General features: G+C 29.1%; 1 protein-coding gene across 1 annotated transcript in view; it reads left to right on the forward strand.

Annotated features, from left to right (window-relative positions):
* LOC107449819 (uncharacterized) overlaps positions 1-27,406 on the forward strand; it is a 154,396-nt gene that overhangs the window by 76,788 nt on the left and 50,202 nt on the right. The gene's annotated exons all lie outside the window — the stretch shown is intronic.

Here is a 27,406-nt window from a genome sequence, read left to right on the forward strand (position 1 = left end):
AATGCAGGAAAATGCAAGACTAAATTAAGTACATTTAATGATAGATGCCGCGATTGAAAAATTCTTTTCCATTCATTAAAAATTTGAATTGGGGGACAGTAAGAGCTTTATTTTAATAACGGTTTTTAATCTAAAATTTTTGTTATTTTGTGAGAGGAAAAAAGAGCTCTGTACTGAGTTTTTGAAATATTGATCGAATTTTCTGGGGGTTTGCATCTTGTGTCTAGATAATAATATATATTACGCTTTCTTTGAGGTGTAATAGACTAAACTTCATGCAACTCCATATTGAGATTAATTCTTTTTGACTAATTGCACCATTATTAAATTGTTTAAGAAATATTCGAGCATATTAAGGAAAACAGAATAAAAAAATGCAATTTTTTTAAACGTTGCTTATTGGAAAAAGTTTTGCTTGTACCTTTCAATAAAATGGGGATTTGTTTGATCTAGTGTAATGGTTTTGAATGATTATTCCCACTGTAAGGTATTACTAATTAAAAGGCTTCATTGTCTTCTAAAATGTATAGATGGAAAAAAAGTCGACGTATATAAAATAGGAATCCATTCCCAAGCCTTACCAGTCGTGAATGAGAAGAAGCAAAAGTGATTTGGAGTATAAAATGTAAAGTTGCCAACTAAAAATGGAAAATAAAAGTGAGAAAATAAAACTAGAAAAAGCACTGTAGCCGAGAGAGAAACAAAAGTACAGATGAAAAAATAGAACAACAAAAACCATTGTGACCTAAAAGGACAAATCAGGATAAAATGCACTTTCACGTGTTAGGAAGAAGTGACTGGGGTAAAAGAATTTTTGGCATAGCCGAAAATTAGTTTAAGTTCAAGATTCCAACAATGTGAAGTATTTGATGAATTAGCGTACTTTTGATATCCATCATGTTCCTTAAATTTAAATTTTAAAACTTGTCTGATTTTCCGATGTAGCCAATAACTTTTTTTTCACTCTCGGCTGCAGCAGTTTTTCTAGTTTTTTTTTTCTGATTTTATTTTCAAATTTTTATTGGTAACTTTGCGTTTGAAATCTCAAACCACTTTTGTTTCTTCTTAATCGCGCCTAGCAAGTCTTGAGAATGGGCGCTTATGTTTAGAGGCTTGAAACATGTCAAGTTTTATTTCCATTCACATATTTTTGAAGCTAATAAAGCTTAATGGTATATTGCAGACATAATTTCAGAAAGTTTAATCTGAGTTATTTGAATAAAAATCCGAATTAGCAAGGAAAATTCGTGTTAATTAAAAGAAAAATGTTTTCCGCCTGGTTTCATATTTTAAATCTGATGTGATAATAACTGATATCTATTATATATAGGTGTTTGAATTTTAAGAATGCTCGCATTGTACTCATTCTTAATGATTTAATATTTTTCGCTGACATGGTACTTGGAAATATATTTATTTTAAAGAAAGTTATTTCACGGAGAAAACAATTCCTTTGAAATTTCCGTACTGTATGGTAATGACCTTTATGTTTAAAAAAAACTCTAATTCTGATTAAAAAACCAAAACAGACGGTATTTGAATCATTAATTTGGTAGGTTTCGTATTCACATGGTAATGGTTTATCGAAAAATTTGATTTAAAAAATTATAGCTGTTATTGCAGCGCATTTAAAAATATAAATCTAAAAAGTAAATTTAACCGAAAAGTTGGCTTTAATGAAATTTTCTAAGATATCATGATGAAAATACCAAATTTTAACTCATTTACCAAATTTTATCACATATTATAAACTTATATTTGATAGTTAATTTTTCCCTAAATTAATTACGTAGCGCTTTGGTAAAAATTTCAGAGTTATTTTTGTGTTTCAATATAGCCAGAAAGAATTTAAATTTTACCGTATTCTGGTAGTTTCTCTTTTCCCGCGGTGTTAGAACAATAACCTTTTTTTCGCTTATTGTATGATAAATTCTTCATTTCTATCTTATCAAATTGTTAAATTGTGAATTTATTAATTGTTATTAAATTGAATCTTACTTCTTTAGTATGGTTTTGTGTCTCAGAAGTGAACAGACAAATCTCATTCCATCTGTAAATGCTACTCTATAATTAGTATTATGCATAAACCCTCTTGACTAGCGAAAATTACAAAAAAAAATTCACATATGAAAATAACACACTTTTTTTGCATATTTTTTAAACACATTCAATTATTTAACTTATAATTTAAAGAATTAATGAATAAGTTTATAAATATATAAGAATTTCCTGCATTTGTTTATTTACAATAAAAATTAATGAATAAAATAATAAGCCTAATTTGCATTTTTTAAAAATATTAACATATGAAATTTTATTATTATTCAAGTATTATAAATATCTAGCAATTTTCCTTTGTGTAAAATTATGCAAATATATAAAAAATAAATGAACGCATTTTGCACGAAATAATTCGTTGGTAATATGCAAATATTTACATTATTTATTGCTTTTCAACAATATCAGCCGCAAAATATTACCAGTATTGGTAAGGACGACAGTTGTAATGCTTTGTGTCTTTGTCAGGAGAGTTTTTATGTACTTATGTGAAATATACAAAATGTTTAACATCAACCCGCTGATCCAGTTCTAAAATTACTGATGCAATTGTTACCGATGATGATCTCAACAGACGCCGTGGATATGGCATAAAATCGATTATAGCTTTGATGTATGGCGTGCAACCTGTGTTTCATTTGGCATGTTTTATTAATTGATGCCCATAAAACGTTTATACATATTCTTTATATTTTTTTCTTTTTTTTTAATGGCGGGCCTTGGAACTATTGTCCAAGAACAACTTGGAACTATTGACGTGGGTGACGCTGCCCTTTTATAGGGCGGGTCACATTCACACACAATAACACGCAAAAGAGAAAGGACATAGAACACACACAGAGAGAAAGAGACATCCATGCTCTGAGCGGGATTCGAACCCGCAGTCAGACGCGCTAACCACTCGGCCACTGGTCGGCTATTTTTGAAATGTTTATGTACTTATTTTAATTTTTCTTTAAACTTGAAATTTCAAAGAGACCGTTTTGACGCGCTGTATATTTTAGAAAACAAATTTCTAACTAATTAGATTCAATTTTAATTCCTCAATAATTTTTGCATGTGACTAACTCGAACCTTCAGTTTTAAAGTATAGTTTCAAATGTTTTTTTTAACTCCTATTTCATACCAAAATTATTCTGATTAAAATAAATATTTTTTCTCGGTCAGATAAGAGCATAAGTTAAATAAAATGTGGAAAGAAACCATAACAATCCACAAAAAAGAAGATAAATAAATTTTGTTCAAGTTGCTGAACATATCGACAGAAATATGTAAATGTCCAGAATGCTTTTAATAAGTCCAGAAAGCAGTAATGTCCAGACTGCATTCATTGACAACTTTTAATAAGTCAATGAATGCAGAATGCAGTAATATGTCCAGAATGCTTTTTTTTAGCGTTTTACGTTTCATATTTTTGCTTTTTTTTATGGGTTTGGTTAAAAAATGTGAAAGAGGAAAAAATATGGAAAACTTATAACGCCTTTTAATGGTAACTAAACACATTTAATTTCTTCCCCTTATTTCTAGTAAATTTTTTAAGCTAAACGAAATAAAAATAAAAAATATCTTTATCTAATGCTTTTTGGGAAATTATGGATAAAAAAATTTATTTATTGATCCACTGATTTGCCTTTGTCTACACTGTAAAAACCTTTGGGTCAAATCACCATAAAGTGCACCAGCACAATGCCGGTACGTCTTACCATAAAATCCCCTTTTGCTGGAACATATTACGTAACAAAAAAATCTGGCATAGCTTAGTTTTTATAGTAATAATTACCGTAAAATCACCGAATTACTCTACCTTAATAAATATAACTGTAAAATTGCAATAAAAATGGATTCTATGGATGATGCACCCAAAGTGCCCATATTTTATACAGTAATCCAATATATTTTACAGTTTATGTGATTTGTCCACTCATTAATAGACTGATTCACTTATTCTTTGGTTTGTTTGCACATTAATTCATGGGTTTTCTAATTTATCAATATCATTGATTCATTGTTTTGATTCCTTCTATTTTTTTGTGAATTACTCATAGCTATGTCAAAAAAAAACATTTGTAGTAATGGTTTCCATAGCATTTCATTCATGGCTGTTATACGGCGATATACTACATAAGTTTATCAGCATTTAACAAGTCGCTTCCTGTCATTATTTTAAAAAAAAATCCCTACATTTTTTCTGTAACATCTTTTATACTCACTGAATTCAATATGAATGACATCATAGAAACAAACTCGACAGCTGGTATTGAACTCGGTTTTTCCTCACTTATTTCCCATGGTTACGACACAATCCAGGAATTACCGCTTGTCAAGATCGGATGTTCTTTAGAGAAGCTTTTGTTGAAAGCAACAACCATGTAGTTTACATGGAAGGGACTGAGTGACATTGCTAAGAATTTCATGAATCACTTGATCAAGGAAGGATTCAAGTTGAAGGTATCGCCTCCTCAGATTGACTTTACACTCGGAAAATCCTCAGTCAAGGAAGAAGGAAGGGAAAGTACTAATGAACCATTCTTTCAAGAATTCCGATTTTTTTTTCTTCTTCTTCTTTTTATCCCGTTTTTTCTTACATTTACATTAGCTCTTGGATTTAAGTTCATTCAAGCAGTGTCGGAATTTTTTGGACGGAAAATGTAAATGAGGATTTTATTTTGCCAGTTCTTGTTTCAATAGAGAGGGAAAATTTATTCCGACGTGAAATTGGCTTCACTCTGATTTTAAACTCTTTTATTTTTTTTCTCCCCTCCTTTGATCGGAAGTCGGAAATCAAAGTATTTTGAATAAAGAAATTGATCAAGTCTCTCAAAATTGAATTTTCAGTTTTAAACTAACGAGGGATTTGTAATTCTTTGGTGGAGAGAAGTATATAAACATTCATTAAGGGAGGAATAAATTGTCTGGCGCTTGCGTCAAACTCAAATGTAATTTTTGTAGGCAAATCCAGTTAAAGTTTCTTGAAAAAAAAACTGAAGGTTTTTGATTTTTGTGAAACATTTACTCAACATTTGTAGCGTTTCTTTTAACATTTTTTTCCAATTTAGCAAAAGTATTTCAACCAAATATTTGTTAGGAGATTCTTTGAGCATATCAGCTGTTTTAAGACTAATCTTACAACAGATAAATTAAACTAAAGATAAATTTCATTTTTTATATTTAGTGATAGTGCCACAGCAAAAACTAATTTTTGGTACAATGTATGCTTTAAACAAACTTTCAAACTTAAAAAAAACTGTTTTATTTATAATCATCGATTCCTAAAAGGTAGATTGATTATTTACTTTTATTTTTCAGAATATTAGTATTTTTACTCAAGTGCAAAAAATGATATTAATACCTTTGAAAGTTAACTAAACGATTATGATAATTCTTCTAAAAGAGGTAGTAATATTTATATTCTCTTTTAAAGCAAAATAATAAAAAAACGATTTCAAGATATTTAAATTTTGCGCTTAACTTGATTGATGTATATTGAATAACAATATAAAAACACTTCGAAGTTAGCCTTAAGGAAGTACACAGAGAAAAATCATTTTGATTAAATTACCGTATTGTATGATAATCACCGTATTCTATGATTAAGAAAAACACCCAGTAATTCTGGTTAAAAAATCAAAAAATGCGATATTTAAATCATTCCTTTGGTGATGTTTCGGTTAATATTGTAATGATTTACCGAAAATTCTAGTTTTCAAAATTATCGTTCTTATTACTACACATTGTGTAAGAAACACTAAACTCACTAGCAAATTTCACAGAATAAATGGTTTTTATGCAATGTTCTAAGGCAGGGGTGGTGAACCTTTATTTATCAACGTGCCATTTTTTCTAAAAAAATATTTAATGAGGTCATAGACGTGCCGTCAAATAATTTTGACTTCGTAATTATTGGGAAAATAATAATACTAAATACTATCAATTCCAAATTTATTACGAATTTTTTGTTGTTGCAATGCATGAGTTATACGCGTAATTAAACTTAAAGTAACAGTGTGAGTTCTGTTGTTGCAGATTAGATGACAAATAACTTATATTAGGGTTGTAAGATGTTAGTTTAAGCAGAATGCATGCTGAACTGGAGTCATCTGTCAAACGGTCTCTAAGAGAGTTTTTAATGTTATTCTCTCTGAAAATAATGACTTGCTGGCATAGGTAGATGGAAATATATTTAGAATAGCACGAACTAGCTTCTTCAAACAGTTCTGGTAACGAATTCCATGTTTTCAAAATATTGTTATTGGCATCCTTACTTTTATTGCTTGTCAATCATTCGGTTTCAATTAATTGCAACTCTTTTCTCGTTTCAATAAATTTTTGAATCCATATCGAACTAGACTGGAAATCAATCAGCTGTATTTGAAATTCTTCAATTTCCAATCAATCGAATTAGGACAAGTTCAGTTTATTAAATGAAGTCCCATCATTGTACATAGTAAACTTAGTGTTTCCGATAATTCTTTGAACTGGGAAAATGTCGCTGAAAATTCATTGGTTGTATAATCAATTACAGAAATAAATTCTTCACTGTCTGTTTCTTCGCCTTTTTTATCGTTGATATTTCTTTATATCTGAATCGTTGATATTTCTTTTCAAGTTTGGAAAATACTTGTAGTTTCTTGTTATCGAAAACATGCAGTTTATCTTCAGAAACGAGAATGAGATCATGATAATTGTCACGATAATTGTTTTATTGGTGCCTTGAAGCTTCATATTCAATTCATTGAAATGTTGGCAAATGTCTGTAATAAGCATCAATTTTGAAAGCCACATAAAATCCAACAACTGTGGGTATTGTTAAATTTTTCCCTCATTTTGCAGAAAGTCTGATTTCTTCCAAGCAATCAACAAATCTTCGAAGTACACTCCCGCGGCTAAATCAGACAACATTATTGTACATCAGTATGTCATTATACACCGAGTTGACTTCATCCAACAGAGCATCAAACTTCCGCAAATTTAAAGCCTGTGACGAAATGAGGTAGACTATTTTTGAGACTACCGTCATTACATTATCAAGGGATGTTAAGCCACTCTTAGCACACAGGCTTGCTGGCAATGATGCAGCGGAATTCAAGAATCGAATGTCCTATGTCTGTTTGAAATAAACTTATGAAACCATTTTTTTTGCCCACCATACTTGGAGCACCATCAATTGTTACTAAAGCAATTGTTTTCAAATCAGTTTCTTTCTCAATAAGTGATTTTTAACAGCCGTGCAAATATCTGTGCCCTTTGTAGTAGTTGGTAACGATATTATCGCAATTAATTCTTCCTTAATGACGTTTCCTATGCAATATCGAGCAAAAACAGCTAAATGTGCAGATTTAGTGAAGTCAGAACTTTCGTCAAGACATAGCAATATAAAAAGAGCGGAGTTAATGTAAATTTTTGGTTGAACTGTTTCATTTCCAGCCAGTTTTAAGATTCTCTCTTTTATTGTGTTTCTAAATAGAGGAGTATCTTTGATGCGCTGAATTATCTTACCTTTATTATCGAAATCATCAAAAGTGAGGGTGCCCATGCTAACCAGGCTTCCTTCAAAAACTCTCCCTCTTGAAAAGGTTCACTATGCCGAGCAATGACATTTGCAGCCGAGAAACTTGCCGCAATTGTATGACAATTTTTTGCCAGCATATTTAATCATAGACGTCGACTGTTTAGTTCCGTCTTTCATTACACTTGCAATTAATACCTTTTGCTCTGGTTCGCTTTTTTGACTAACGAATTTGTCATTTGTTTGAAATGCCGTTTTACAGACTATGTTCTACGTACCACTGTTCCAGAACATGAAACACACACCGCTTTGTTGCCTTTACTAATCATGCCATATTTCTCAGTCCACCAAGTTTGAAATTCTCTCATACGCTTACTATCTTGCACTGTTGTCGTCTTTCTAGCAGAACTAGCCATTTTAAAAAACAGTTTAAAATCGTAAATATCACATAAATAAACTTTAAAATGCAGTTGGGTCAACGAAATTCACTATGCTATGCTTAAACAGACTATGCGTCACTATACTTCGTTTCACCTCAAGTTGGCACTACAGGGAAAGGTGGAAAATGTAATGCTACGTTTTTGAAAAGTAGTAATCCACTATTTTGTTATTAATTACAATTTAAATGTGCGCACAAATACACTCTATAACAAAAAAATCGACGCACCAAGAAGCAATCATCTGATTGCTTTAAAATTTCGTATGCATGAATGTTTTGAACAAATATGGCTGGAATGATGCCGACTGGGAACGTATAGTCTTTAGCGACGAATCCCGCTTCCAACTGTGTCCTGACGATCATCGAAGACGTGTTTGGAGACGCACAGGGCAGAGGGGGGGATCATGCCTACACTATTGCATGCCACACTGGCCCTCAACAAGGCGTTATGGTCTGGGGTGCCATTTCCTTTGACAGCCGAGCCCCTTTGGCCATCATTAGAGGTTCACTTACTGCACAGCGGTACGTTGACGACATCCTAAGACCTGTTTTGTTACCGTTCCTCTTGCAGCGCCCTGGGCTGGTTTTTCAGCAGGACAATGCAGACCACATACGGTACGTGTTGCTATGAGCTGTCTGCAAGCTTGTCAAACTCTTCCTTGGTCTGCCAGATCACCAGATCTCTCTCCCATCGAGCATGTCTGGGATATGATGGGAAAGCGATTGCATCTGGCACGGAATGTTGATGATCTAGCTCGTTCGACAATTGGATCGAATTTGGCAGGAAATACCGCAAGAGACCATCCGGGAGCTTTATCGGTCTATGGCACGCAGTGTGGCAGCTTTTATCCTGGCTAGAGGCGGGTCAACACCTTATTGAACTTGTTACTATAACTCTGCAATAAATTATTCAATTGTTCTGAAATTTTAATCATTTACTATTCTGTACAATGTCTTCCTAGCCATAAATTTTCGTTTTAATTGAACAACTCCTTCTTGGTGCGTCGATTTTTTTGTTATAGAGTGTATGAGTAAAGGTTTTTGTATAATAAGAAAAGCTTATCTTCAGACATGTATTAGAAGTTTTATCATGTTTAAATGTTTTTTGACTTATAAATACCCTCTCAGGAAGGTGAATGTACAAAAAAGGAGGTGTCTTAGTTTGGTGATGATTTAGTTTCCAAGGACGAGGAACTAGCTCGTTGGGCTATGTTTTTGCTCTTGTCACCAGCTCTTTCGAATATCCTAGCTTAAGTGTCATATTATCTCTTGTGCAGTATTTATTTCGCTTTCTCTCACTCGCATAGCATAATTGTTCTTTTGTTTTGTTTTTATTGGTTATTAAATGTTAATTTTTTTGCTAGTTATTTATTACTAGCTTGTTTCCTAATGGTTATTAATAGTTTTTTTGTTGCATTAATTGTTAATTTTTTTATTTGACTTTTATGAATTTAAATTGAATTGTTAATATGCTTCATAGCGAACTTTGTGATCTTGTGATCAGTGGCGTTCCCAAAATGGCCTGCGTGACATCAATGGCACGCGGGCCATTAGTTCGCCATCCCTGCTCTGAGGTATCATGATTAAACTACCAAAATTTGCTATGGTTACCGAAATTTATCACTCAGTATAAGACCATATTTTATTTCTAATTTTATCGAAATCACTTCCGAACTTTTTGGTGTTCCCATATAGAGCTACAAACACGTTAAAATTTACCACATTTCGGTTGTTTCAATCACATTTTTTTCAGTGTGCATATCTTTATATTTTCTGAAATTTTATCAAATTATAAGTAAAAAATAGTTACATTAGAGGTTGAAATAAATGTTTGCGATACAAAAACAAAACATTTAGGCTTTTTTCAGCAGCAACAATTTTTTAGTATGAATTAATGATTTTATAAAAGGTACGTTTTTTCATCTTTTTTCTGATAATTAAATATTATTGAATTTCTCATAGACAAATAATTGAATTGGCTATCTTTCTTCACAATGAATTAATAATTTAAATTATTTTTAGACAAAACGTAAACTCTTGGACACGTTTCTTAAATTTATGAAATATACTCTGTACCTTGCACATTTGATTAACTTTTCCTCCCTTGACTAACTAATGAAGATTATGAAAACGCAAAATTTAAATATAATTTCGAAAGCCCAAGTCCCAAGCCTCAGTATACAGTGAAAAAATCAAAAGTAAAAAAAAATGGCAATAATTTTTCTAAACGGACATTTCAAAACTTTTCTTTTATCTTTCTAATTACTAGAAAATATTTATTTCCACTTGAAAAGTTTTGCCTGGTATCTGTTTTCTGCATATTAAATTAGAAAGAAAATGCAGTGAGTTTTCAATTATATTTTTTGAAACTTATCTACTAGATTTTTATTTCTTGACAGAATGCCGGTAAGTTTATAAGAAGTTTCAAAATCAACTTTGCATTTAATCTTATTTAAGTGTGAAGTCCCAAAAGTAAATTTGCATTTAACCTTACCTAAGTGTGTTGTCACAAAAACAAACTGATTTCTTAAAATATTAATTTATTGTACTCATTTTTAGGTTTCTACCTTTCGTCGGGAATAACAAGATAAACTGAGCAATAAAAAGCGCAAACTGAGAGAGATTCCAGAAAAATTAAAATTTCCATCGCATGTTTATGACTACTTATGAATCCTACGAAATTTTAAAAGAACATATCTAAACGATTAACTTTAAAATGATTTAGCCCCAAACAATATTCAAGGACCTCATTTCCCTAATCTAAAAGTAACATTTTAAAGCTTCAATGGCTAAGAAACATTTTTGACGTAATTATCCATTCCATTGCACATCTTAAAGCTCCAAAAGAGAGAAAAAAATGGAGCAAAACTACAACGTGTATATTTATATAATTTACTCGTTAATGTAACCTTATCTTCTAGAAAGTATAAAAAGCGAGAAAGTTACTTCTAAACCTGCATAAAGCCCATAATTTTGAACATCATTATCATTTCTTGAGGCAAGACCTTCCGCCTGTGGTATTTTAAAGAGGAATTTATTTAGTTTTTCACTCGTTTCTCACTTTTGAAAACTATTTATCAACGGCACTCTTAACGCTTTAATGACCTAATGTTCTGTACAAGGGGGTAAAAAGAGATGCGGAAACTTAACTCGTATTTAAAGTGGGGTTTTGCAAAGGAGGTTGCAAAAACGTGTTCTATCTGCAGTTATTTGTATGTCACGCCCCGCGCTCGTTTCGTGTCTTCCGCAAAGGGATTTCGACTCCACCCTCTTCCTTGCTATAAATCGTTCTGTCAACTACGATACAAACTCAGCATTATCTTTTTACTCATTGGACTACAAATGGGGATCGCCTATATAATGCAAAAATCAAACATTCAACTGATGGAGTTATTATTCGGTATCTTTAAGCTAAATGGTGACTAACCCGTGTTATATGGGAAAGTGTCTATAAGCAAACAATTATATCTACTACTTGAACAGAAATGAAACGTCAGCTATTCAAACAAGATAAAATAGAAAGTATATTATCATTGCGTTGCTGTTGAAATCTTATCTTTTGTTATAAATGGGTATGTTCCATGCTCCATGTAAGTTAGTTCAAATCAAACATTCCATGAATAGGAGTACTTTAAGCCATAAACATTCCAAGCTTAAAAATGTTTCAGTTGGGATATTAAAAAAAAAGTATAATTTCTGTGCATAAAAGTAGTTCGCATTTAATAATTATTTAAATGTAACAAAATAATAATGCAAGTAGCTCAACATATTTGCATAACTGGGAAGTAATGAAGTTTTTCTGCATTTTAATGTTTGTTATTTAGCAGCTGAATGTGGTCTTCAAAATTGCTCAAAAATATTTTAAGGTTAGTTAGATTACTTGTAACTAATTAGTTTTGCATTTTTTTTCAATTTATAGTGAAATGGTATGTGCAACTATATATTGGTATAGCGTTAGTGAAAATATTTGTATTCGTTTCAAACCTTTATTATGCACGAGAATTCTCATGAAGACAAGTTATTTAGTTAAAAATTTGGAAATACTTTATTTGGAATAAGATTCCTTTATGCGTTTACCTATCCTCTAGTTGCGCTTGACTTCCTTTAGTATGATAAAGTATGAAACCATAAAGATTTAAATAGAAAGAATGTTTTGATAAAGTTATTGAACGCTTAAACAATCATCTTATTTGAAAAAAAATATTAGCGTCTCTAAATATTTCTAATAATAATAAGGTTTGAAATTAGGTTAAAAATGAATAAATATTTCTTAAAAGGGAAAAAAAATTGTTTTTAAGGCATTGATGTTTGATTTTATCACAGGTTTCATAAAAGCAATTATAATGTGAAAATAAAACATAATTTAAAATTGTTAAAGAAAACGTGATATAAAAACTTGTTTTTATCGAATTTATTGTTTTTAAGTAACAGTTGTAAAGAGTTATATTTTTTAAGCATACTGTATCAGAAATGATTAAATAAAAACAAACCTCAGACACTCGAAGGAAATCCGCTAATACAATACTTGTGATCATTGATTACATAAATCAATTTTAATAAAACCTTATTTCAAATTCGGATATATTTTAATTGATGAGTAAGAATGATACAAGTTAACTTCGTTATGAAATTACTTGCATAATGAAATTAATAATAAAATAGGTTGAAAGAAATAAGTGAAAATATGAATCAAAATATAAATCAAAATGTAAATAAATAATATAACAACCATAATAATCACGTGATTTGATAATTCCTTATTTTCCTTACATTTGCAATTTAAAAAACTGATTTCAATTTTTTTAATTATTTTTCTGATTTTTATAATAAATTATAAATTTTGGCTTAGATTTATTATTAATATATCGTATAATTAACTCAGTTAAGTACTTTTCCGCTCAGAAGAATACTATAACTGAAATGGAATAATTGTAAATTATAAATAAGTGAAAAAGTATGTTAATTGGATTTTTTCGCTTTTGAAATTTTTGTAGAAATTTAATCATAATAAAGAATGATTGTTCCTTAAAATTACATCACGAACGTAGAGTTTGAATTAAAATATAAGTAATAAGTACAAGAAATACGCTATTGTTTCTGTTTGATAAAATAACTTATTACTATTGTGCATTTAAAAGGAATCATGATTGATACAAAATGTGTTTATGGATATTGCGCCTATTTCTAAGGCTATATCAAATGTCTTCTTATAAATTAAGAATTAATTAATATTTATGATAAATTATGTCGAAACATGGCTTAGTTAAAATTAAAAATCTTTTTCATTGTCTTTCAGTTTTTCTATAAACACTTTCATTTAGCAATAAAATATGATAATTGAAAATTTACATAATACATAATTGAAGAAAATAAAGTAATTTGAAGTTTGATTTTTTTATCATTATCATTATTTATTAAACTTTATTCATGAATCAGAGATGATCATTCAAGATTTAATCACGAAAAGTTTTTACTAAAAAAGTTAAGAAGAAAGGTTTCAAAGTAAGAGTTAATTAATATTCATGATGAATTATATCAAAAGGCAATTCGGTTACAACTTAAGCATCATTTTCATCTTAAATTTTTTAAGCAATTGCTTTAAAAATTAAAATAATTTTATTTAAGAGTCAATTATTATGTGTTAGTTTTAATAAGCGATGTTTGAAACATTATCGAAATTTAATTCTTTGTACACCATTCATGTCGCTTGTGAATATTAAAAATCATTTTTTTTAAAATTACACATTTAAAATTAAGTGCAGAAACAAAAATATTTTCCATACATTGGCGTGTAACTTTTTTGAAGTAATTAATATCTTTTATCAATCATTAAAAGATGCCTTTTATGCAGTAAGGAACGTTAAATAATTTTATCAACTAATGAACATACTTATTTAAGCATGCTTGCTTTAATCTAGTTTTCTCAGAAATTTTAGTTGTAAAACTTATAGGGACATGCATATAGGGATTATGCAAACAATCAAAATTTATGATCTATCTCCTTCGTGTACCTTATTTAGTTGTCTCCTCATATGTCTTGTTTTTTGCAGCATAGTCTGATACGTATTGCATAGATCTTGATCATCTTTATTATTATGTATTGGTGAGCTGTCAATCTACTGTATTTTTTTTGTTTCTTTGAAGAATTAATTATAAGAGAATTACAAAAATATTTTGCAGATAGTAAGCATATTGGAAGGCACAACTTTGGGTAAGATGTATTTTTTAAAATTATTAATCCACAGGCTAGTCAAATATATCTTCTTACACATTAAGAAATACTTTCTCAAAATTGAGCAAATATGTGTCAAAATAACTCCAAAACAAATAATATTTAAATTTGTAAATCCTATGTATTCAAAATTGAAAAAGCACGTACTCATTTTCAAGTTAAAAAAATAGTTTCAAAAGTGATGTCAAGGGAGTAATGTGTAAAACAAAAGTTCCTCAGCTGTTAGTAGGATTCAAATCAAGAATCTCTGGGTTCGCACTGTGGGATGTTCTAACCACCAGAGTTGTACACTTGTACACGCAAGTCCAGGGGGAGTTATGAAGGTTTATATAGTGGCCATCACAATTACATATGATAATATACTAATTTCCAGTTTCAATGGAACAAAGGATTGTAATTTGAAAAATATAGCTCGAATAGCTTAGTCAAGAGATCGTTAATTTTAATTTCCCTTTTTGCATTTTTTTAATATCTTAACTTTTAAGTGAATGGAATGTGGAAGAGCGTCCTACTATGAACCCGGAGGTCTTTGGTTAGAATCCTGTCTGCAAAGAACATCTCTCTGACACATTTCTCGCTCCTCATCACTTTTAAGATTATGCAGTTTTCTGAAAAATTATTACTTTCTGTATCAATTTTAAATACTTGGGGTTTTCAAAATCGATTTCATTTGTTTCGGAGCTATTTTGGCATACTTTGATTATTTTTTTCTGGGGCCCCAATTTTAAGTGTAGAACTAAAAGTCTGATCAAGTTTTCTTAAAAGTCGTTTGCTTTGACTATTTGAAACTTTTCATGAGACTGAACTATGGGAAAGTGTGCAAAAACAAGAAGTTAGTGAGGTAAAAATACAATCCTTCATTCGGAAAATAAAAACTAAATAAAATTATGTTTCTCGATTCTCTTCAAATCACAAATTATTAAAAAAATTAACAATATGAATAAATAAAATATATAAATATGAAGACTTGTGATGTCAAGTATAGAAATATATTTAAGATATTGCCATAATAAATATAAAAGCCTTATTTGTTTTTGCTGCGATATTTACGTTAGTTTTAAGTAGTTTGAGCAGCTAAAAGAAAATATAAACAGGCTCTTAGTTGCTGGAAATAATTGGCCAGCTTATTCTCTTGATCTGAATCTTATTACAAATATGCAGGGTTTCTGAACAAGATACAATGCTTTGAGAAAAATTTCTACCCCAAACAAGAAAAACATAAGTCTGTCCGTTTTTCACAAGAAAGCATGTGGAAAACGGACAGAAAAATTTCCATAATAGCTCTTAGATTATGTTATTTTGAAAATGTCATGCCATTTTTAGTCATTTGTATTGAAACTGGTATAAAAACTAATGTGACTAAATTTAGCAATGTTGTGCTGTAAAATTTATGTACTAATTTCTGATATTTTAAGCAAATCTGTAACAATGAATAGTTACGATAGCGTGAACGTTTGTCTCATTTCTTGCTACTCTACAACTGACTTTCGTGAATTGGCGAAGAACGGTATGGCTTAAACTGGGAGAAATTTATCCGCCATTTTCATTACTTTATATGAGAGACGTGTCTAGGTTATGCTAGTTACTGATGCTTTTAAGTAATTTTCATTGCAAACCTCAAACAAAAACAAATGGAGCGGAAGGTCCTTATAATTTGGGTAAGTTAACAAAAATGGCTAAAAGTTTACTCAAGAATTTCAGAATACGCCATGAATGAAATATAAAGTTCTATATCACATGAAATACTGTTCCTTTTAAATTGGCCTTACATACTGCAATTAATATTTTAAGCTCGCTCAGTTTTTTTTGTTTCGTTATTTTCAGTTATTTAAAAAAGTAAAAAACGAAAAAAAAACATTAATTTACAAAAATTTACATATACTATATGTCATTAATATTTGTATAACAAAATATAAAAAAAAAACTGTCACTTATTAGAGATGACATCGAAAAGATATGTTTCGTGTCAATGTTAACACTTTGATAATATGTTACAGATACATCGAATTGATAGGCATCGAATTTTCCCATGTCCTCTTTATGAATGGATAATTTGTTACATTTTTTTAAGAAAACATAAATAGCATATAGTATAACTACGCTCTCGTCAACAATAAATATTTTACCGATTTTTATTTAAGCAAATTGTCTTATTTTAAAATTTCTTGTCTTCCTGTTTCATTTTGTACTTGCATACGGCTTCCTTTTAAAATAATCTTTATTTTTAAAAGAATAGCTCATTATATTCAACAGAACGTTGATGCAATAAATAATTTTGATAATGCACTTTCTCCACTCGGGTTTGAATAAATTTTAGCTTGACCTTTTGAATTAATTCTAAGCTCAATTTATGTTTTACTTAAACCACAATAAATAACAACGATAAGAAATTAAGTTGAAGTTTGAATTCTACCTTCTATTTTATCAGGAACGAAAAAGGAAATGTAAAAAAGAAAGGTAAAAAGAAAAAGGAGAAAAACGCAAACCAACGTTACCTCCCAATGCGTTGAAAGAAGATTATTTCCCCTAAGGAAAAGTGTTGTTGTTTACTCTGCGCAGTAACTACTCTTGTAAAGAAGATACTTTTGCACGGTATTTATCTCATCTCACGCGTCAAATAAAAGTAGCTAATTTATTGCGAAGATTGATTCCCCCAGAAAAATATGCAGGAGAGAGAATGTTTTTAAAGGAAACTAAATGTTTTTAATACTCTAAGATTTGAGTAGCATCATTATGAAAAAATGCAGGATTTACCATAGAGTTGTTTTAACATTAAAATTTTTCGAAGCTGCGTAAATCTTTAATTCTATTAAAAGATCAGAATGAAAAGGCGTAAACATTTTAATAATCTCTAATGATCTTCAAAAATAAATAAACAAATAAATAAATAAATAACGTTGTCAAGCATTTTTTCAAAAAACGATATCTTCAAGGTTTTTATCACATTATAAATTTCAATAACTATTATTATTATTATTTTTTAAATTACACAAATGTTCGTATTATTTTTGTTTTTGAATAATGAAACAAATATTCTTAATATATCTGTTAAACTTTCAAAGGCAATTCTCAACTTTGTTTAACTTATTTTATTTCGAAATAAAATTTTTTGGTTAAAAATAAAACCATTTCGAAGTGATGATTTGTCACATTTTTCAATATGCGCGCTTACAGCATATGATATTTTTACTATGCCTAGACATAGTAAAAGTATCATATGCTTATCACTTTTAAGCTTAAAAGTGAACTTGAAAGAAATACATATTATTAAAAAACCTATTTTTAAATATTTATAAAATGAAGTAAATAAATTAAGAGAATTTTTGAATCATTGGAGCTTTGTTTTTATATTTTATTTGTTCAAATTTTGACAAAATAAAAGGATTTACTATGATATTAATTTTGTTTATCGTAATAAAGATAAAAACCCAAAAATAAAAATACTATGAAAATAAAACCTTAAACATAAAAAATAAGCACGTGACTTACATTAACCTCTTAGCCTGTTTCTAATAACTGCTCTGAACTTAAAAATCTGTAACTTAAAATATATTAAACACATTCCGAGCTTCAATTTCTAAAATTGCGCGTGAATTGATGATTTAGCAATCCTTTTGTTAATTTTCGTGATTATTTAGTAACTGAATCTTATTTATTTTTAACGAAATGTGAACTCTAATATACTTAATCAGATTCGAAAACGCTTCTTTACTCGTGCATGATTTAAGTAAATCATAGGTGTTTTTCAAAAATTTTTAATCTGGTTTTAAGTGCACGTCCTTTGCATGCCGGGATGATACAGTGATAAGTGCACCTCTTTTTCAAGCAATTTTAATGTAAATTTAAATGATTCCCAAAATATGCTGCTTACTCATATTTCATTTAATTTGCTATATCTTCTTTAATCAGTAGAGTTATTTGATATGTTGCAGTAAGTCCGATGCTTTTGATAAAACTCACATATTCAAACAAATGAGGCTAGCAATAATATTTTTTCTAATATTATTTCAATAATATTCCCTTTTATAAACGGTGCTGAACAGCCGATCAAATTATAAGTTTAAGACAATCAATGTTCAACTCTATAGCCTTGCTATTTTGAACTAAACACAGAAGAGAATGGACCACCTGGATCAAGCGTTGCGACAAACTAATTTATGTGGAGGACTTTTTTTGATGAAACCAATTTGGAGAGTAATACCTTGAAAACCTCTCATGGTTAGACCGATGGCAGTAGGATCCATCTACCATTGAGGATATTTTTACGTCAGCACAGTGATTAGTGTGAGCCGGGACCGGAATTTGTATGAAAAAGTCACTGCCGAGATTCGAACCTGGTAAACTTAATTGGGAAGCGAACGCTTTATCTCTTGAGATACTACGGTTCATTCTGATAAGATTAAAATAAAAACTTTTAGTAGTTTTCTTATTTCAAATTGAGCTTTCTTTCATCAAGTTAAAATTTATGATGATATTAAAAACTTTCATTCCCTTTTTGGAAATAAACCATTTTTTTTCTGCTTTCAAAATTTTAATTCCGAAACATTTTATTCTAAGGGTACTATGAAACAAAATGAAATATTTAATCTTCAAACTGAAACACCAAATCTCAAAGAGCAAAATGTTCTGAATTAACTTACAAAGTAATTTTACCCGCAAATAATTTTTTCCAATACCTCAACCACATTAAAAAGCTAATATTTAGAATATTAACTTTTTTTTACGATATATTCCCGGAAAATCAAAGAACGGGATAAAGATGCAATTTCCGGTCGACCCCTTGAGCCCAGACAACGGCACGACATCCGTGCCGTAATTACACTTTCGGCACACTCCCTCAACGAACATTGTCCTCCTGATAAAACTCACCCACGCACACCCCTCAACTTCTTTTTGTATTCCGGAATTTGATGCTGTCTCTTGTCTTTGTGCCGGATACTTGTCTCAACATTAAGGCCCTTTCAGGGAAAAGCGAATATTATGACTTACACGAAGCTTTCTATAAACAATTCACTATAATCGACAGAAGCTTTATCAGAGAAAAGTTCGGCAATAATGCTTTGTGTTGCCGTGTTTATTGTTTCAGATATAGTCCACTGTTCGTTTTCTGCATTTACCGCATTTATATTAAAATTTTATTTCTTACACTGTTTCCGTTTATGTACAGTGAATTATTACTTCGAATTGTTGTCAACCGCTTTTGAGGTATTTTAGATGTATGGAAAATGTAAGAAATTGTGTTTTAAATATATACACTTAAACTTACCTATAAAGGGTGTCAATTCAAAAAATTAGTCGTAGAATGTATCAATAATTTTTTTTCATTTTTTTTTATTACTTTACACTACATTGTAAAAACAATTGGTGTACAAACAATTGGTGCGCATTCTTTGTTGTTGAGATAAACCAAATACATTAAGTAGAGAACAGTGGTTATGGTGCACAAAATTTCGTAAAAGTGGAATAAAAATAAGAAATGTTTGAAAGAACTAGCACGAATATATAGCAAAAAACGTGCTTATTTTTTAACAAAACGTTTTTTTAATAAATCCATTAAATTGATTCTAACGCTTGAAAAAATAACTGTAATCAGTAAATATGTTAACGAAAAAGGATAAACAAAATATACATAACAGTAAAAAAGTAAGTTAAAAGTATAAATGTATGCACTGCTCACAATTTTAATTTACCTCAATCCTGATAATAGGGGCAACTATACTCCAAAATGTTTTACATTGTAGTTGTTGATTTGCATCATTTCGTCGGTTTTAACTAGTGCAATGTATTTAAATTCCACTTTGTAATAAAATACAAATATTTTCTTCAGTCAATAGTAAATACATAAACTTTTTGAACATCATCAAACAATTACCATATTTCCTTTATAAATATGGTACGAGTTCGAACTTTGTGTCGTCAGTATCTCCCCGGATGCCCCTCTACGGGGCGGAACTAGGTTAAGCTACTCATTTTTATAAATGTCCAATTTTTATAAATGTCCAAATTTTTATAAATGTCCAGTACACATGCAACATAAGTATCATAACGAGCGCTTGACAAAAAATCTAGTATCCAGTAATTTATAGCATTAAATGTTAGTTAGAATCATTAAATATTAACCTAATAAGTAAAGCCGCTAATGTTACAAAAATCATGTAATATTTTTGGTTATAAAATTTAAGAAGTTTAAGAGAAGGACCAGAATTTCTGCTGAGATGTTTGAGTTTGGCTTCTTCGATGAAAAAGTTTTTGTTCAGGAACAACCCCACAAACCTAAAGATGAGCGACTATGATCGGTATCTATTTAAGAGATACCACACAATAATAATAAAACAGCACAACATTTTTACAATAATGGTCTTTTTAAAGGTTAAAGGTAAGGCCTAAAGTTATACTTATACCATATGTAAAGTAATATAAAGTAATAGCCGAAAGTTATAGGTAAAAACAATATGCAGGTTTTAAAAATAAATTGGTTTTATTAATATAATCGTCAGTACGTTTTAGTTTCGATTTTTAGACGTAAGAAATTTTGAGGGGAAGTAATATTTACTGCAGGCTTGTAACAAGATGAAGGTTTTTTTAAGGTGTTAGTCAGCAAAAAAAAAAATNAAATTTGGGTCGACAGTTCAACGACAGGTATAATATAGTATAATATAGCCTAAATATATATAATATATAGTATAATATATAATATATAAATATCTATATATATGTGTGGGGTAACTATTTTCATAAGGGAGTTAGAAAATAGAAAGTTTTTATTTTCTTTCTCGGATCTACAGGTTTTATGAATGAATTGTTAGAGTAAGAGGAAGTAAAGTTGTTTCTTGAATTAGCAGTTTTTAAAAAGATTTGTAATGATATCAGTAAGCATTCGAATTAATCTTGTGAGGTTAAAGAATTAGAATAAAATAGAAGGAAGGAGGATTTTTTGCGGTCAAGGAGCAAGACTAACAGTTTATATAAAGGTTTTATTAAGATTTTGTTTAGTAAGATCTTATATTCATCATCTTTTTTTAAATGCCTTTCAAGAGTGTAGAGGAAAAACAAATTTATAAAAGAGAGACAAACTATGTCAATTTTCTTTCTCAGAGTGTACAGGTTTGTAAATGTAATGAAAAACACACCAAAAATTTATTTATTTAATTCATTTATCTCCTAAAAACACAAAAAGTATGAAAGATCTGCCTCCTATCTTCAACTTCAGCCTGACAGTTGAAAAAATAAAGTCTTATTATAAGAATTAACACAATGAATTACGAGCAGCTCTATTTTTAACTGTTTATCAAAACATTTATATTATTTATCAAATCATGTATTTCATTTAAGACTTGACTTATGTCCTCAATTTTTTAGACTATTAAAATAATAGGGTTTTATTAAAAAAAAACGATAAACACGTAAGACATTTGTCCACGAAGTATTTCAGAAAAAATCTTTATTTTTCGTTGTTTGGAGGTAAGCAGTAATAATGTTATTTAAATCTTAAAAACTTGTTATTATAAAGAAGAGCAATGTCTATGTTATTTTTTGCCACGGTACAATGGATTTGAAATCCCTAATTTATTTCAGTTTTAATAATCTCCGAAAATAATTGAACTTCGGTTTTTGAATTTACAAAAATAAACATTTTAAAAATTTTAAACTGGTTTTTACATTTCTGCTCCACATTATTTAGAAGACATGTTCATAACTGATTGACTTAAAATGATTTTTAAAAAAGTTTTTTTCTATCATTTTTAAACAATGTATATCAATACTTTTTAAACTTTAAAATCGTTTTCACATCTTATCGTTCATGCCCTTTACAGTTTCACAAGCGAACAATATACACTGTAAAAATTCCGGTATAAGGTACCGGTATTTTGGATCCATTTTACCATAAAATCCGTTTTTAACGTAAAAAATTCAACCGTAGTTTTTACAGTAATATTTACTTAATCAGAGTGATTTAGTGATTCTATAAACATTATTATACTGTAAAATTTACGGTGGATCAGAATTTTTGTTCCGTAATATGTTTAGGAAAAATGGATTTTACGTTAAATAGTATCAGCACTATTACTTTTTCCGTAATTTAATTCGCAATTTTTTTAAGAGTGTACCCACGTATCCAGGGTGAAATTTGAAGTTAAAATTCATTTTTAGCTAATCATTTATTATTTACTTTTTCAATAGATACGTTGTCATGTTTTAAAATTATGAAATAACATAAATATTGAATACATAGATAGCTTATAACTTCATTTTATTTTAGAAGTTAGTGATGTTCGTGTATCAATTTTTAATCAACCTTATAAAGGTTAATAACTCTGAGCAAACTTACATTACCCAAATAACGAAGTCTATTAAAAGTCAAATAAACTTTTTAATTGTTTATTTTTAAATTACTTTGGCACGTATTAAAATTTCACTAATTGAAACTCTGTACCCTGGTACTTGACAAGCTCAAGGAAGAAAAATACGCCGAGGTGTTTTAACTTAATAAGCTTTAACGTTAATTACTTTTAAAATACTTCCGTCCTGGTAACTTTGGTTAACAGAACAGACAAACAAAAGATTTATTAGAATTTTTCAGGAAGTTCTGTACTAGCGTGCAGGTTTTATTTTCTCATACTTTGAGCAAACATTTAATCACACAGTGTTAACACAAAGTCCGACGAAAAACAATAAAAAAGTTTGGGAAAGAGTTACAGCGGCGTATTAAATTATTTGACATGGCTTGAAATGAAGGGCAATGGTGAATTAAAGATGTGAGCTCCTTTAAATTAAAAGTTTGAAGACATGGTTGCATTGAACTTGAGATAAAACTTTTACTTCATTTAATTAGTTATTGTAGTATTAAGTTCAATTTGATGAGATAGTTGTGAGAGAAAATACTAATTTGAAGACTGTGAATTAAATTAATTTTATTTTAATGCTCATCGTTCTCCTTATATGATTTTAAATTATTTGAAAAAAATTAGTTAACGATTTCTAAACTAATTAACAAGTAAAAAGCAGAGCAAAACAGTCGAGATATAAACTCAGAAATTTAATAAAATAAAAAGAAAGATAAAATTTCTGTACTGTGAGGTAAAAACATTTCTGGGGAAAAACATATGTTTTTGGTTAGTGAAATCAAAATATTGGGAATTTAAAAAATACATTTGATAAATTGTTTGTTCATGTGTTAACGGTGTACCGGAAATTGTGATTTTCAAAAATTATAGCTTCTATTATCGCATAAATAGTAAAAAAAATAGAAAACTGAAAAGTAAATTTAACCGAATAAGTTATTGTTATGCCATCCTCTAAGGTATTATGATAAAGTTACCATATTTTACAGAATTTATCAAGCTTTATCCCATATTATAAAGCCAATCATATTTATTGCTAATTTTACCAAACTCACTACTAAAGCGCTTCGGTAACAATTACCGAATATTTTGCTATTTCTATAAAGCCCGAAACACTACAAATTTTATCACGGCAATATTTATTTTTCAGTGTGCCAAGAATAGTAGAAACTTTTGGAATAGACAGTGGCGTGTTTTTATATACTGATACTATATTATTTTTCTTCATTTATTTTTATAATGATAATTTATATTTTACAAATTACAACTACCCCAACATTTTGGAGACTAAACTTCCAAATCTATAAAAAATACGATATATTTATTTATCTTAAGAATTTATTTTTAGAAGGAGGGTTTTTTGTGTATGATTTGATTTTTGTCTGCACTATTTCAATATTATATGTAAGGTTAGGTTCTCTATCCTTTGAGATGCTAGTGTGTGAAAATCTGCTGATCATTACATTCAGGGTGTTTGTTTTACTTGCAAACTGTACTGTCATATAGCTTTTTCTCATAAACTGAAATTTTGAGGCCTGATAAGTCCTATCAATTTTTAGCAGGATCATTCAGAAAATAAGAAAAAAAACTACAGAAACTAAGGAATAGAATCAAAATAATCTTAAGAATGTTTTAAGTCCCTGAAGAATAGTCCCATTTTTTCCTGTGGTGAACGAAAATTTTCAGCTAACTTTGAGTTCGAACCTCTGAGGGAAAAGTCTTAAATGTCTTATCATCCCTTGAGATTCGTAGAAACAGACTCTATTTTAGAGCTACTGTAAAGCCACTTACCTTTTCTTTTCAACTTTGTTTCTGACTTTACTTGAAGGCGTTTTGGCAACAGAAAGCAAACTCCTTTTAGAATTTTCATTTATTTCTTTGAAACTTTTGCCTCATCTTCTCTGTTCCATTTTAACAGATTATGAAAGACACATTTTTTTTTCTCTTCAAAATATATATATATTTTTTTATGAAATAGGTCTTGGTGAAAAGTTTCTTTTATTAAACCTTTTTTTTCACGTCTGGGTACGATATTACTTCTGGCTTCTTTTCCTTGAAAAAGAACGGTTTCTCCTTTTCTCTTAGATTGTAATATTTTGGTTTCTTTTGATGCTAGTTTGGAATTCAAAAGGACTCATTAGGTATTACTTGATAATACATTACATAAAAATTTGAATGAAAATATTCGGATGTTGTAGGTAATTAGCTATTGTTTTGACTTAAATATGTTTAGGCTTTGAAGTAAAAATAGCTTTCGATAGAAGCTATTTCAACAGATAATAAGAATTTAATGAAACTTACTTATGATTAAAATAATTTATTATGAGCTTAAATATTTCAATAGATTCTGTAAGCGAATGAAAAAAAATGAAATGCTTATAACGGAATTAGACTGTATTTTGAAATATTTTGGCTTCTTTGATGTGAGTTTAGAATTAGAAAGATCTTATCATGAACATAAAATAAGGTATTTGAAATAAGGTATTACTTGGTAATGAAATAAGTAAAACTTTTTCAAAGAAAGCTGGTGTAGCTGGTGTTTCAGTCTTCATAAAATCCCATACGACATTAAATCAATATAAGCTTTATGCTAATTTGCAACATATATTAAGAATTTAATGGTATTTATTCATGGGTGATAGTTATTATCTTGGCGTACATTTATTTCCAAAGTTAATTTAAAAAAAATGAATGCTTCACAATCAATGCAATGTATATAAGTTCTGAAATATATGTAAAATGTATGTTTGTGTGTAACAATTAACAGTATGAAAAATAAGAACTGATAAAAAGGCGGCATAATCATGTAATTTCATTCTACTATTTTTCGTATTTCTGTGCAAGTTTATTCAATGCAAACATAGAACACATAAGAAAATAGCCTGATATTAATTGTCCTTTTATAACTATTGATTTCAGTATAAATTCGGATTTAATAATTTTTTTAAGGAAAAAGGAATTTTAAGACAAAAATAAACTTTTGAATGACCTTATGTTTTTTGATGCATCATGATTTATCTAAAACTCTGATTTAATAACTCTTTGACAGAAAAAGGAGTTTAAAACAAAAATAAACTTTTGAATGACCGGATGTTATGATACATTATGATTTCTTTAAAACTCTGATTTAATAACTCTTCTGTGACAGAAATTTTTTCCTTAAGACAAAATAAACGTTTGAATGACCAGATGTTTTATGATACATCATGACTTATTTAAAACTCTGATTTAATAAATTGTTTGAATGAAAAAAGAATTTTATAACAAAAATAAACTTTTGAATGACCTGATGTTTTATGATACATCATGCCTTATTTAAAATACTTCATATACATTGCAAAGTGGTTGCAAATTATTTTCCTAAATTTCTAATATCACCTGTATTTAATTGGAATAGTGTTAATAAATTGTTTTAACATTTGATTGAAATAAATAAAGCTTTTTTCAATCAAGTGAAGTTTTTTGTTACAAAATAACTTTTCATATATTACGATATAAAACGAACGAGATAAAATAAAGTAAAATACATTTGTATATTTGCTTGCAATAAAAGGAAATTCTTTTTGTCATTTTGAATACATTAGGATTATTTTAAACGCGTTTATGCATCCTGTCTAGATTTTTTTTTCAAAATTGTTTTTTTCTCTTTATTTTAGCATTTGTCAATAAACTAATCTACTTACTTCCGTGTAAATAGCATAGGAAAAACAAACTTATTTACTTTAGTATGTTAGGCATTGTTTGCATAGTTAAAAATGGATTTTTCGATAAATGGTGATTTTCAAATTAGAGGTATTTTTGAAACTGAATAATTTTAAAGATAAATAATTGCTAGGGATTACTATTGATTCTTAGGTATGCCTTGCACGCATTTGAATAGTAGGTCTCAAGATTGAATAAGAATTTAGACCTGGGGGATTTGCTTTTGAATTTAGAATTAAATCTATTAATATGTATAATACATAGGGAACCGATTTGACGCGTGATAAACTGGACGATTTTCCATAATTGATTGTTATTTACTACGACGTGTAAACTTTTGCAAAACATCACGGCTCAAATATGGTTTACAGACTTACTTTGTGTAAGACAGTCAGTTATTAAGGCCTCGCCTATTAATTGTAAATAGTTTTTAACTGATCGGGAAACATTTTGAAAGAAGCAAAAACTTTCTAAAGTAATCTTTAATCTCAATAATACTCTTTAAAATGATTATTCCTACATACGGAATCATAAAGGAATATTAAAAAGTGATAATATTATCTGATGAATAGTTTTAAAAAATATATCTTTGGTAACGGATCTGACATCCGGTTGCTTCTCTTTGAAAACACTAAACAGTTAATGTGTTACAGAGTGTAAAAGAAATCAATGATATCTTCGGGATTAAGTACGGAATAAGTTTTTTAACAATGCATAAGTGTTATGAAGTTGTTTTACATAATTAAAATTAGTAAAATATAAAAAATAAATTTTATTTTATCGTCTTAGACTGTCAATTTTTTAGTTAAAACTCTTTCTTAAGAACTCTCTGGTACTCTTTGTTAAAAATGTATTAAAAATAAATCATTTAATACATATTCATAATATTACGGATAATAACTCTTAATAGTATTTAAGTTTGGAAGTCATGAACATCTAAGCAATAGGCTGTTAAATTTAATAATAACGAATATTTTTTGTCGGACGTCTAATAAGCCTCAAATTTTAAATGTACCCTAAATATTTTAAATGAACCCCATTGCATTATAAATGTAAATAATTATTGATTTAAAGGAACATTTATATAATTTGGAAGTTTATTATCTGAATTAAGATATATATATATA

The sequence above is a fragment of the Parasteatoda tepidariorum genome, chromosome 5 (assembly GCF_043381705.1).
Source record: "Parasteatoda tepidariorum isolate YZ-2023 chromosome 5, CAS_Ptep_4.0, whole genome shotgun sequence".
NCBI lineage: Eukaryota > Metazoa > Arthropoda > Arachnida > Araneae > Theridiidae > Parasteatoda > Parasteatoda tepidariorum.